Genomic DNA, 12,682 nt, shown 5'->3' on the forward strand with positions numbered 1-12,682 from the left:
AGTACATATGCACACAGGCAGAAACATAAGTGTTTAGGTAATTTTTACTGCAAAACTTTAGGTGATGAGTGAGTTTACATGCCTACAGCATTTGGTAACACCTGAGTGGAGGGTTTATAAATGACAGTGGAATCTGATTCTGGGATTTAGGTGCCTAAAGTGGCACTTAGGTGCCTACGTTTTTCTGTGGATCTAGCCCTAAATATTTCCTTTCATGCTAACTCTCAAACAACTCCTAACCCACCCACCCACACGCACGCCCCTGCTGGAATGCAGCTCTAGAATATGTTCCTCCTACTACCTGCCTTCCAGCTGCTAGTTCTTGACTTATCCTCTGTGCCAAGAACAAGCAGGAGTATGTGAGTGCTTCTTCTTCAACGCTTAGCCAGACAGTCGGTCATAGCGATCACTCACCATTTTGTCCATTCTGTGCAACCGCAAATGCTTGACGGCCTGAGAGTCCAACATCAGAACAGACTTGATGAACCCTGTAATAGGGGGTCTGTTTCTGGGCCCCACCTCCCGCCCCTTGGTTGTTGGAATTTTATCCCAGATGTTACAAGCCACCTGGAGAACGGCTTTCGCTGGAACATTTTGTGGCATCCTTGTGACATGTCCAAAAAGCATAAGGTGCCACCCACAAGTCTGACCTGTACCTGATCATGTTGGAGGGGGTATAAATCTGAAGTAGGGGATTGCTCGTTGGAGCTATGCCATCAGTGATGAAGGCTTGTCTGAAATATTGCCTTGGGCATTATGCGAGGTGGACAGATCCAATGTGAACCCTGAAAATAATGGCTAACATAGGTGGCGAAGATGCAGGGCAGCAGCTGCACCTAGCTATCCAAGGTGAAGGAAATTGCTGAGAGACTCAATGGCTTGGGTCACACAGTGTGAAGCCAGTGCTAGTAGACCAGGAAAAGGGTCGCGTTACTGCGCCTCTGTCTCACCCCAGTGAGACAAGGTATTTCCCAGGATAATCTTTCATATGTGAGTTGGTGGGAATATACGTCTAGAGAGGCTGAGGAGGGAACCAGGTAACAGCCAGAGTGAAGCTGAAGGCTAGTGACAGTACTGTATGTAAGGAGGTGGCAAATTGAGGACAGTTGACCACACAGAAGTGGGCTTGGGAGGTAGCAAGACTACCTGGATATTACTATAGGATAGAGGGAAAGCTGAGTTCCTGAGAACAATAATGTGTCTGTTCATTTCTTCTCTGTAATTCACTGAGACTGTATACACAGGAGATCTTACCAGTTATACCAGTATAATTATACCAGTATAGTTAAAGCAGTATAACTCCCCATGTAGACCCTCTAATTCTGGAATAAGAATGGCTCTTTTTCAGCTTAGGCCTGGTCTACACTACGGGTTTAGGTCGACTTTAGCAGCGTTAAATCGAATTAAGCCTGGACACGTCCACACGACGAAGCCCTTTCTTTCGACTTAAAGGGTCCTTTAAACCGGTTTCTTTACACCACCTCCGACGAGGGGATTAGCGATAAAACCGGCCTTTGCGGTCGGAATTGGGGTAGTGTGGACGGAATTCGATGTTATTGGCCTCCGGGAGCTATCCCACAGTGCTTCATTGTGACCGCTCTGGACAGCACTCTCAACTCAGATGCACTGACCAGGTAGACAGGAAAAGACCCGCGAATGTTTGAATTTCATTTCCTGTTTGCTCAGCGTGGAGATCACAGGTGACCACGCAGAGCTCATCAGCACAGGTAACCGTGATGGAGTCCCAGGATCGCAAAAGAGCTCCAGCATGGACCGAACGGGAGGTACGGGATCTGCTCGCCATATGGGGAGATGAATCAGTGCTAGCTGAACTCCATAGCAGTAAAAGAAATGGCAAAGTATTAGAAAAGGTCTCCAAGGCCATGAAGGACCGAGGCCATAACAGGGACACACAGCAGTGCCGCGTGAAAATTAAGGAGCTACGGCAAGCTTACCACAAAGCCAGAGAAGCAAACGGAAGGTCCGGGGCAGAGCCGCAAACTTGCCGCTTCTACGCGGAGCTGCATGCCATTCTAGGGGGTGCAGCCACCACTACCCCAACCGTGTGCTATGACTCCGTCAATGGAGAAACACACAGGGATGACGGTTCGGGGAACGAGGAAGATGAGGATGGAGGTACTGTAGGTAGCTCACAGCAGCAAGGAAGCGGAGAAACCGGTTTCCCCAACAGCCAGGATATGTTTGTTACCCTGGACCTGGAACCAGTAACCCCCGAACTCACCCAAGACCCTCAGGGCACACAGGAGACCTCTGGTGAGTGTACCTTTGTAAATATTTGTAAACATTACACATGGTTTAAAAGCAAGCGTGTTTAATGATTAATTTTCCCTGGCAATCGCGGCCAGTACATCTACTGGAAAAGTCTGTTAACGTGTATGGGGATGGAGCGGAAATCCTCCAGGGACATCTCCAGAAAGCTCTCCTTTATGTACTCCCAAAGCCTTTGCAAAAGGTTTCTGGGGAGGGCTGCCTTATCCCGTCCGCCATGGTAGGACACTTTACCACGCCAGGCCAGTAGCACGTAGTCTGGAATCATTGCATAACAAAGCATGGCAGCGTATGGTCCCGGTGTTTGCTGGCATGCAGACAATATCCATTCCTTATCTCTCTTTGTTATCCTCAGGAGAGTGATATCATTCACGGTCACCTGGTTGAAATGGGGTGATTTTATTAAGGGGACATTCAGAGGCGCCCGTTCCTGCTCTTCTGAACAGAAATGTTCCCTGCTGTTAACCACGCGGTGGGGGAGAGGGGTGAAGTGATCATCCCAGAGAATCGTGTGTGTGTTTGTGGGGGGGTGGTTTACTTGGGTTTGTGCCGCATGTTAGCCGGGAAACCGCAGCCCCTCCTTTTACATTGAAAACCCATTTTAAATGGACAACCCAATTCATCCTTGATATGGGAAATGCGCTGCTGTTTGAAACCTTTTCCACATGTTAAGAAGGTTAAAAAAGCCAAAACACTGTGGCCTACGATGGCTGCCTGCAAGCCGAAATATGCGACCTTGTAATGAAAGAGTGTACCCATTGTTCTCTAAAATGTGTCTTTTTTAACCACCTCTCCCTTCTCCTCCACCAGCTGCAAATGTTTCTCCTTCGCAGAGGCTAATGAACATTAGAAAGAGAAAACGTAGGACGAGGGACGATATGTTCACGGAGCTGCAGATGTCCTCCCACGCTGATAGAGCACAGCAGAATGCGTGGAGGCAGTCAATGTCGGACATGAGAAAAGCACAATATGAACGAGAGGAGAGGTGGCGGGCTGAATGGCAGGATGAAAAGAGCAAGTGGCGGGCTGAAGACGATAGGTGGCGTCAGCTTGCAGACAGACAGCATGAGTCAATGCTCCGTCTGCTGGAGCATCAAACTGATATGCTCGAGCGTATGGTTGAGCTGCAGGAAAGGCAGCAGGAGCAGAGACCGCCGCTACAGCCCCTGTTTAACCAACAGCCCTCCTCCCCAAGTTCCATAGCCTCCTCACCCAGATGCCCAAGAACACGGTGGGGGGGCCTCCGTCCACCCAGTCACTCCACCCCAGATGATCGCCCAAGCATCAGAAGGCTGGCCTTCAATAAGACTTAAAGTTTTAAAATGCAGTGTGTCCTTTTCCATCCCTCCTCCCCCACCCATCCCAGGCTACCTTGGCAATTATCCCCCTACTTCTGTGAGGAACTAATAAAGAATGCATGAATGTGAAGAAACAATGACTTTATTGCCTCTGCAAGCGGTGCTCGAATTGGGGAGGGGAGGGTGGGGTGGGGTGGTTGGTTTACAGGGAAGTAGAGTGAACCGGGTCGGGGGGGGGGGGTTTGGAGGGTTCATCAAGGAGAAACAAACAGAAGTTTCACACAGTAGCCTGGCCAGTCACAAAACTCGTTTTCAAAGCTTCTCTGATGCGCACCGCGCCCTGCTGTGCTCCTCTAACCGCCCTGGTGTCTGGCTGCGCGTAATCAGCGGCCAGGCGAGTTGCCTCAACCTCCCACCCCGCCATAAAGGTCTCCCCCTTACTCTCACAGATATTGTGGAGCGCACAGCAAGCAGCAATAACAATGGGGATATTCTTTTCGCTGAGGTCTGAGCGAGTCAGTAAGCTGCGCCAGCACGCTTTTAAACGTCCAAATGCACATTCCACCACCATTCGGCACTTGCTCAGCCTGTAGTTGAACAGGTCCTGACTCCTGTCCAGGCTGCCTGTGTACGGCTTCATGAGCCATGGCATTAAGGGGTAGGCTGGGTCCCCAAGGATCACGATAGGCATTTCAACATCCCCAATGGTTACTTTCCAGTCCGGGAAGAAAGTCCCTTCCTCCAGCTTTCGAAACAGACCAGAGTTCCTGAAGACGCGAGCATCATGTACCTTTCCCGGCCATCCCACGTTGATGTTGGTGAAACGTCCCTTGTGATCCACCAGGGCTTGCAGCAGCATTGAAAAGTACCCCTTGCCGTTTACGTAGTCGGTGGCTTGGTGCTCCAGTGACAAGATAGGGATATGGGTTCCGTCTATGGCCCCGCCACAGTTTGGGAATCCCATTTCAGCAAAACCATCCACTATTGACTGCACGTTGCCCAGAGTCACTACCCTTGATATCACCAGTTCTTTCATTGCCCTGGCAAATTGGATCACAGCAGCCCCCACCGTAGATTTGCCCACTCCAAATTGATTCCCGACTGACCGGTAGCTGTCTGGCGTTGCAAGCTTCCACAGGTCTATCACCACTCGCTTCTCAACTGTGAGGGCTGCTCTGATCTTGGTATCCTGGCATTTCAGGGCAGGGGAAAGCAAGTCACAAAGTTCCATGAAAGTGGCCTTACGCATGCGAAAGTTTCGCAGCCACTGGGAATCGTCCCATACCTGCAGCACGATGTGGTCCCACCAGTCTGTGCTTGTTTCCCAGGCCCAGAATCGGCATTCCACGGCATGAACCTGCCCCGGTGACACCATGATTTCCACATTGCTGGGGCCTGTGCCTTGTGAGAGGTCTATGTCCATGTCAATTTCCTCATCACTCTCTTCGCCGCGCTGCAATCACCTCCTTGGCTGGTCCGGGTTTCGCCTTGGCATGTCCTGGCTCTGCATATACTCCAGGACAATGCGCGTGGTGTTCATAGTGCTCATAATTGCCGCGGTGATCTGAGCGGGCTCCATCATCCCAGTGCTAGCTATGGCGCCAGGTCAGAAAAAAGGCGCGAAACTAGTATCTGATGGACCAGGAGAAGGAGGGAGGGCGGGAGGGAGGGAGGGCCGAGTGACGACATGGCATACAGGTACAGGAACAGGGAATTAAAATCAAGAAAGGTGGCTGTGCATCAGGGAGAAACACAAACAACTGTCACACAGAATGGTCCCCCCAAAGATTAAACTGAAAACCCTGGGCTTAGCAGGCCGTTGATTTCACGGAGGAAGGGGAAGCAAATGAATACAGAACAAATCTATTTTTTACATCTTAAGCTGGCAGCCGACGGTGCAGCATGTGTGATAGCCTCTGCAGTACGATGACGACGGTTACCAATCGTAATATACCATCGTCTACCAAAAGGCAAGGGGCTGCTGCTGTGTAGCAATGCAGCCCCACGTCCACCAGCACCCAGCATCGCCCTCGGCCTCTTCTGGGTGCTTAGCAGACAATACTGGGCAATTGGCAGAAAATAGTATACTACGACTGGTAGCCATCATCATCGAGACAGTAGCATGTCTGCCCAGGTGCCCATGATTGACAGCCACTACAGTACGACGACGACGGATACCAGTCATAATATACCATTGCCTACCAAAGGGCAAGGGGCTGGTGCAATGCAGCCCTACGGCTGCCAGCCCCACGGCTATTACTCATGCTACACCGTCTACCACCAAAAGGCAGTTAGCAGCTGCTGCTGTGTAGCAATGCAGTCCCACGTCTGCCGGCACCCAGAGGACATATGGTGACGGTGAGCTCAGCTGAGCTGAGCGGGCTCCATGCTTGCCGTGGTATGTTGTCTGCACAGGTAACCCAGGTAAAAAGGCGCGAATGTATTGTCTGCTGTTGCTGTGACGGGGGGGGAGGGGCCTGACGACATGTACCCAGAACCTCCCGCGACACTGTTTTGCATCATCCGGGCATTGGGATCTCAACCCAGAATTCCAAGGGGCGGCGGAGACTGCGGGAACTGTGGGATAGCTGTGGGATAGCTACCCATAGTGCAATGCTCCAGAAGTCGACGCTAGCCTCGTACTGTGGACGCGGTCTGCCGACTAGAGCACTTAGAGCATTTTATGTGGGGACACACACAATCGGCTGTATACAACCGATTTCTATAAAACCGGCTTCTATAAATTCGAACTAATTTCGTAGTGTAGACATACCCTTAGTTTAAACTACTTCCAAAACAACATAAGCTAAACCAAAAAAGGCACTGATACCAAAATAAGTATCCACACAGGGAGTTATTCACACCCTACCTTATATTAGTATAGCTTCCTCATGTAGACATGCTGAATCTACTCAGCTCACTGCTCCGAAGGCCAATATCAGCTAGAAATGAAGACCTGCGGGAGTTAAACAACAGGCAGATGAGCTCAGCTAAAAGCAAGTGCTCCAGTTACTCAGTTTATAACAAAAGAGAATGTGAAAGACTAGTATCATATAAATGGTGGACTAGAACCACCCTGACACAAGCTGTCTGTGGGCAATACAGATGAAAGTATGAATCCTTCTGTATCCAACAATGTATGTGTATCTCTCACTCTTCCTCTGTCTCTTTCACAGACATGCATACACACCATGATTTCCTCTAGCTTCTTCCTTTGTGTTGCTAGTCAGGTCTCCCCTCTGCAGTCTTACATAGGAAGAAGATTTATAATAGCTGCAATCAGTGCCACTGCTTCACACCATGTGTAGGATCTTTATACGGGTTTTTGTCCTTGCTTCACTGATTTGGAAAGGTACTTTTTTATTATTCTTAATTATTTTAAATACTTAATTCCTGCAACTTTTATCTCTTGGTAGATACTGACCTCTGAATGCCAACATCTGTAAAATCAGTCTGTTGTCACAGTAGCGTAATGGCTGTGATGTCTTAATTGAAAACATGGGAGGTAAGGAATTTTAAAGTATAATTAGAACACACTTCAGTATGAAGCTGTAAGTGTTTTTCTGTAGGTGGAGTGGAAGACATCTGATATTTCTGACATACTGTATCAAAAATGTAAAATGCAGACACAGTACTCATATGGAAAACACAGCACAAACACAATGCAACTGTGCCATATGTTAAGAAATGCACATCTCAGAAACAGAGGGCTAATTAGCTTGAGAAAACCGAGACGACTGAATGATGAAGCTAGGAAATAAAAAAGGAGAATGAAATCTAGAGGCAGGCTAGTATAAGAGACCCACCTGGCAGCAGCTTGGCAGACTCATGAGATTAAATGAAATCAAAGAAGAAATCATGAAGGGGAAATAATGGGCTTAACTGTGCAGTTTCCTTTTGTTTTAGACTCTTGGTCACCTGTTCCTTTCCTCCTTGACAAGTGTCATGTGTTATGAATTGTGATGGGTGACCTTCAAGGCTTGGAGGTTCTGTTCACATTAGTACCCCAAAGCTTAGAAACTTACCTGAATTTTATTTCAAATAACTCCCAAAACAGGATGGAAATCTAAAGAGAATAGACTTCGTTGAGATATTTCTGGCACCACTCGATGTCAGGAAGTCAAAGTTACAGTAGGCTTTCTTTAGGCATTTTGACACCTCTCCTTCCCATCCAAAAGAAGTGCAAGGTCCATGAAACTGAAGGTTAATGGGGAAAGTCTGATTTTTTTTTTCAATATTTCACAATGAGGCCAAGGGGAAGGAGATGTGATAGGTTCAGCGCCAAATCTAGGATTTATAGGGCCTGGAATAAAAATAACAAAACTCCACATCAATAACCGCTGTGGCTATGACACTTTCTCCAGAGGACTCACCACCTCATCTGGGCTCTGCTTCCTTCTTGATGTGTGTGTTTTTATTTTTTTATTTTTTTCCCCCTCATCCACTGCTGGTACAATTCTCACTGCTGGTACATTTCTTCCTCCCTTTGCCTTCAGCACCCCCATGTTACTTCCCCACCAGCATATGCTGTTTGCCACCTACACATTTAAAATTCCTGTCATTCATACACTTGTCTCTCCCAGTTTTTCTTTCTCACATACATATGCACTCTGGCCTCTGCTTCCTTTTCTTCTTATTTGAGTTACAGAAGTTCCTAGAGATCTCAGCCAAGACCAAGGTTCCTTTGTGTTAGGCACTATACTAACACTTAGTAAAGAGACAGTTTCTGCCTTGTAGAACCTACAATCTACAATAGACAAGAGAGGTAAAGTGTGGGAGGGGAAACAAAGCAGTGAAGAGACTTGACCAAGGTCACACAGCAGCCGAGCTGGAAACAGACCCAGCTATCCTGATGCTCAGTACAGCACACTTATCCACTAGATCACATTGTCTCACAAATTAAGCATCAGAATTAACTATTTCATTGCTGATCACTTAGCTGTGGGGTCTAGCTAATATGCTTATTTAGTGTGGATGGCTCTCAGAAAATCTAGTAAAGTTCTGTTAGACTAGAGAATCTACTCTATCCTGTCCCTACAGGATTGTTCCTTATAGTATAATCTCCTATACTTTGGCCATTTCAGTTCTGTATATTCCACCACTTCCCCTGGGAGACTATTCCACATTCAGATAGACTTCCACATTTGGAAGGTTTCCAGTTTTCCAATCTTAAGTTTCCTTTTCTTAATTTCATGCCATTATTTCTCTGCCCCCACCCTGTCAACAAGGGGATGATGAATTTCTCATTACTTGGTCTTGGGTGTTTACTGTCCAAATATAGTCAGGTTGTGAAGAAATCCCATCTAGTTAGTTTCAGCCAGAGTAGCAGCAGGAAACCTTTTTTGGGAGGGGCAGAAAGACACTTTTTCGACCATCTCTAACAGCAGCATAAGATCATAGTCTTGTTTTTGTTTGAGTGTCAGTGGAGCAAGGGATGAATGGGGACTTGGGACATTTTTTTGTGCTGACTCCCAAGTTTTCTAGAAGTCAGTTCACCTAGTAAGACTTGTCTGCTCAGACCTGCTGGCATGCTGTGATGTCCTTTTCAAACAGGCTAGTGTCCAAAGTATTAACAGTGAGAAGTGTTCACTGCCAAAATATTCCTCATCCAAAGGGTACAGATACACATAGTTTTCACGTGAACAAGACTCACACAAAGTTTTCTAAGTCAAAATGCTGCACCTGTGAAACGTTATATGTCAGCTCTAACAATTAAAGTGTCCATGTGATTATTTTTCCCTGTCAGATTCAAAGGAAATTCATACTTAATTTTTGAGAAATGCTAATTATGATATATATATTTGGGAGGAGCTGTTTGAAAATTAAACTTTGCATAATGTTATGATGAAAACGCTTCATTAAGGGATTACTGAGGTATCATTATTGCACTATATAAAGCCACAGAGACACTTATCACAATATATAAAGCCACAGAGATATGAGACAAGTCACAAACAATTTAAAAAGGAATAATTAAAAAATAAATGTATTTTCTCAATTGTCTTCACATTTTCATGAAATGTTCCATTTATCCTTGAGAGATGTGATTTTTCTCCCCGCCTCCCCAATGTGCAGAATGCCCTCCTTAATCTAGCCTCTAAAGCCAATTCTTTGACCTTCAGATCCGTCCTCTAGACCCATTGCCACCTGAGAACGCATAAGTGGATGACTGGCCAGGACTTCTCTCAGTTATGTGTTATTCATATCTTATAATCAACAACGGATCAAACCCATTTAACTGTGCACATGTCTGGCCTCTGTTAACATACATTCTTTTTCTGTTTACTTCCTCCTCTTACACCAATTGTTTGTTAGGTCTTGTCTTAATTCCAGTGGAATAACTCATATGCTTAAACTAAGTACCTGGCAAGTCTTTGCAGGACTGGGGCCTTAGATTGTTAACTCTTCAGGACACGTGTTTATTCTGTGTTTGTGTAGAACATTATTCTGTGTTTGTATAGAACAAAGCAGAAAGGGGTCCTGACTATGACTGGCACATGTAGGTGTTACCATAATACAGATATATAAACAATAACAACATGTAGGTATAGTGGGGTTGAAAACCGACCTTAGAATAGGAGCCTGGTTACAAAATTTATTCTGGAGAGATTACTATCTTTCCCGAATATGCTCCAGTATAATTTTCATTCTGGTCTTGGGCAAGATATACTTTCTTCCATCAATTCCTGCTTCTCCCCCAGCCTGTATATACAGCATGCTTTGGTTTAAAGTAACATGCTTTATAGTGGGTTTTTTTTTTTTCCCCTTGAGCAAAAGCAGTAACAGTCATGATTGACTTCTCAGCTGATGTCAGCAGCAGGGAGCCAGACTCCCGCCTGACCATTAGATAACCCTGTAATCAATAGGAATTCACTACCCTCTTGACACTGAGGAGGTTTTTCTAAAGGAAAAAAAGGAGGGGGGGAATAATTTAGCCATCCATATCAAATTAAAAGGAAATGCATAAGCTCTTTCCAGGTCAGTTAAGCACAGTGGGTCACTATCCCTCAGCTTCTATCAGAACATAAAGCAGCTCTTCTCTGTATATTTTGCCATACAGTAGCTAGCCTGCTGTTGCTGTAATGAACAGATTTACTTAATTTTACCTTTTCATGCATTTCACTGAAACAGATTGCAACAAAAGGAGGAGTAACAAGACAACTGGTTTAGAAGTCTAAATTAAATGGCATTTTCAACTTGTTAATCATATCAAATAATCTACTAGATTTCTGGAATTATCAAATAAACCCTACCCAATTAAAATGAGTTCCTTGGTATGAGGCTTTTTCTCCTCTTACCCCCTCTTCAGGGGCTTCTGGAACTTGATCCACGTGACACTGACACTACAATAAATCAGATAAAATTCCACATAAGTCAGTGCAGTAACTCCAATGGGAAACCAGAGCATTCAGAAGCAGGGCCAAAGTTTTTGGTTACACAAAGGATGGTGATAAAGGCCTCAATCCTGCAAACACCTAAGCACATATTTAACTTTAAGCATGTGTGTAGCCCCAGTGGGACTATTCACATGCTTAAAGTTAAGTACTGCTGAGTGAAGGTAAACCTTTTGCAGGACTGAGTGCACGGGAGTGTGCTCTATATTCCAGTTTTGCTAACTAAGCATATCTTTAATCATCTCTGACTGTTTCCTACACAAACATAGTGGACTCAGGTAGATGTCACTTATATGACCAGCAATGCTAAAGAAGGTACACAAAAATAGAGCAGGAGGCATTGGTGAAGGAATAGTTGGTGTAACCAATAGAGATGCACAGGGGCCCATGCAAGTTAGAGGGCCCCGGGAGGCTTAAAAATGTGTTTAATTATTAAGATTTGTCACGGTGTGAAAAAAAAAAAAAGTTACAGAACATTTGTCCCTGACTTTTTTTTCTGTGTCTGGACTCACCTCGCAGCTGTGGCTCTGGTGGCTTCTGTGTCCTTCAGGGCTGGACCGAGCACCCTGCTCTGGGTATTGCAACCTGACATGTGGTGTTACAGCACCACTCAGGTTTGGCCCACCCAATCCTCTGTCACGATGGTGGGGCAGGCAGGCCAATCTTCACTAAGTGGCATTGCATGCCAAACCTCAGCACTGCTGTGATCCCACACGCCGCCAGGTTGCAATGCCTGGAGCAGGGTGCCAGGCCCAACCCCGTGCAAGACAGGAACTGCTGGAACTGCCACTGCAGGATGAGTGGTGGGGCAGGCTTGCTCCCCAGTGTTCCTTCCTTTCGCCTCTGCCCTGGGCTGGGATTAGGGTTGCAGTGCCTAGGGTGGGGAAGGGTGCTGCTGCAGGCTTCTCTGGGAGAGAGGCCCCTAATAAAAACCTGCACTAGAGCTCATCTTTCTGTTCCTCCACCACTGATAGGCAGAAGAAATATTACATACCTGAACAAATACCACAGAGCTGGACAATTCCTAAACCTTGGGGTGTCATCCAAAACAACACCCCTTTCTGGATCAGAAAAAATAGGTTGAAACAAGCTAAAGGAGAAAAAAAACCACATTCAGAGAAGAAAATATCTTGAAGAAATAGGATTGATGAAGCCAAGGTGAAAAAATCAGCATTAATATTTTACAAAGGTATTAAATGTTATAAAAACAACTTGGACGCTGAAAAACTATGGGGGTTGGGGAGAGGGGAAAGACCAAAATAGATGTAAAGAAAAACTGGAGTGATGGAAGGTTGGAAAGATAAAAACTGGAAGAGGGAGACAAAGTAAGTTAGTATATAAAACATATACATATAGTACTGGGGGGAGGATAGCTCAGTGATTTGAGCATTGGTCTACTAAACCCAGGGTTGCGAGTTCAATCCTTGAGGGGGCCATTTAGGGAACTGGGATAAAAATCTGTCTGGGGATCAGTCCTGCTTTGAGCAGGGGGTTGGACTAGATGACCTCCTAAGGTCCCTTCCAACCCTGATGTTCTATGATTCTATTATGAAACATAATACAACATGTACATTTTACCATATACACGTGCAATTTTTACTGGAAAGAAATATAGTCTATTGGCTTGTGGACCTCCCTGGAAGTCAGAACTTCTGGGTATCAGAGGGGTAGCCATGTTAGTCTGGATCTGTAAAAAGCAAC

The sequence above is a fragment of the Malaclemys terrapin genome, chromosome 3 (assembly GCF_027887155.1).
Source record: "Malaclemys terrapin pileata isolate rMalTer1 chromosome 3, rMalTer1.hap1, whole genome shotgun sequence".
NCBI classification, from domain to species: domain Eukaryota; kingdom Metazoa; phylum Chordata; order Testudines; family Emydidae; genus Malaclemys; species Malaclemys terrapin.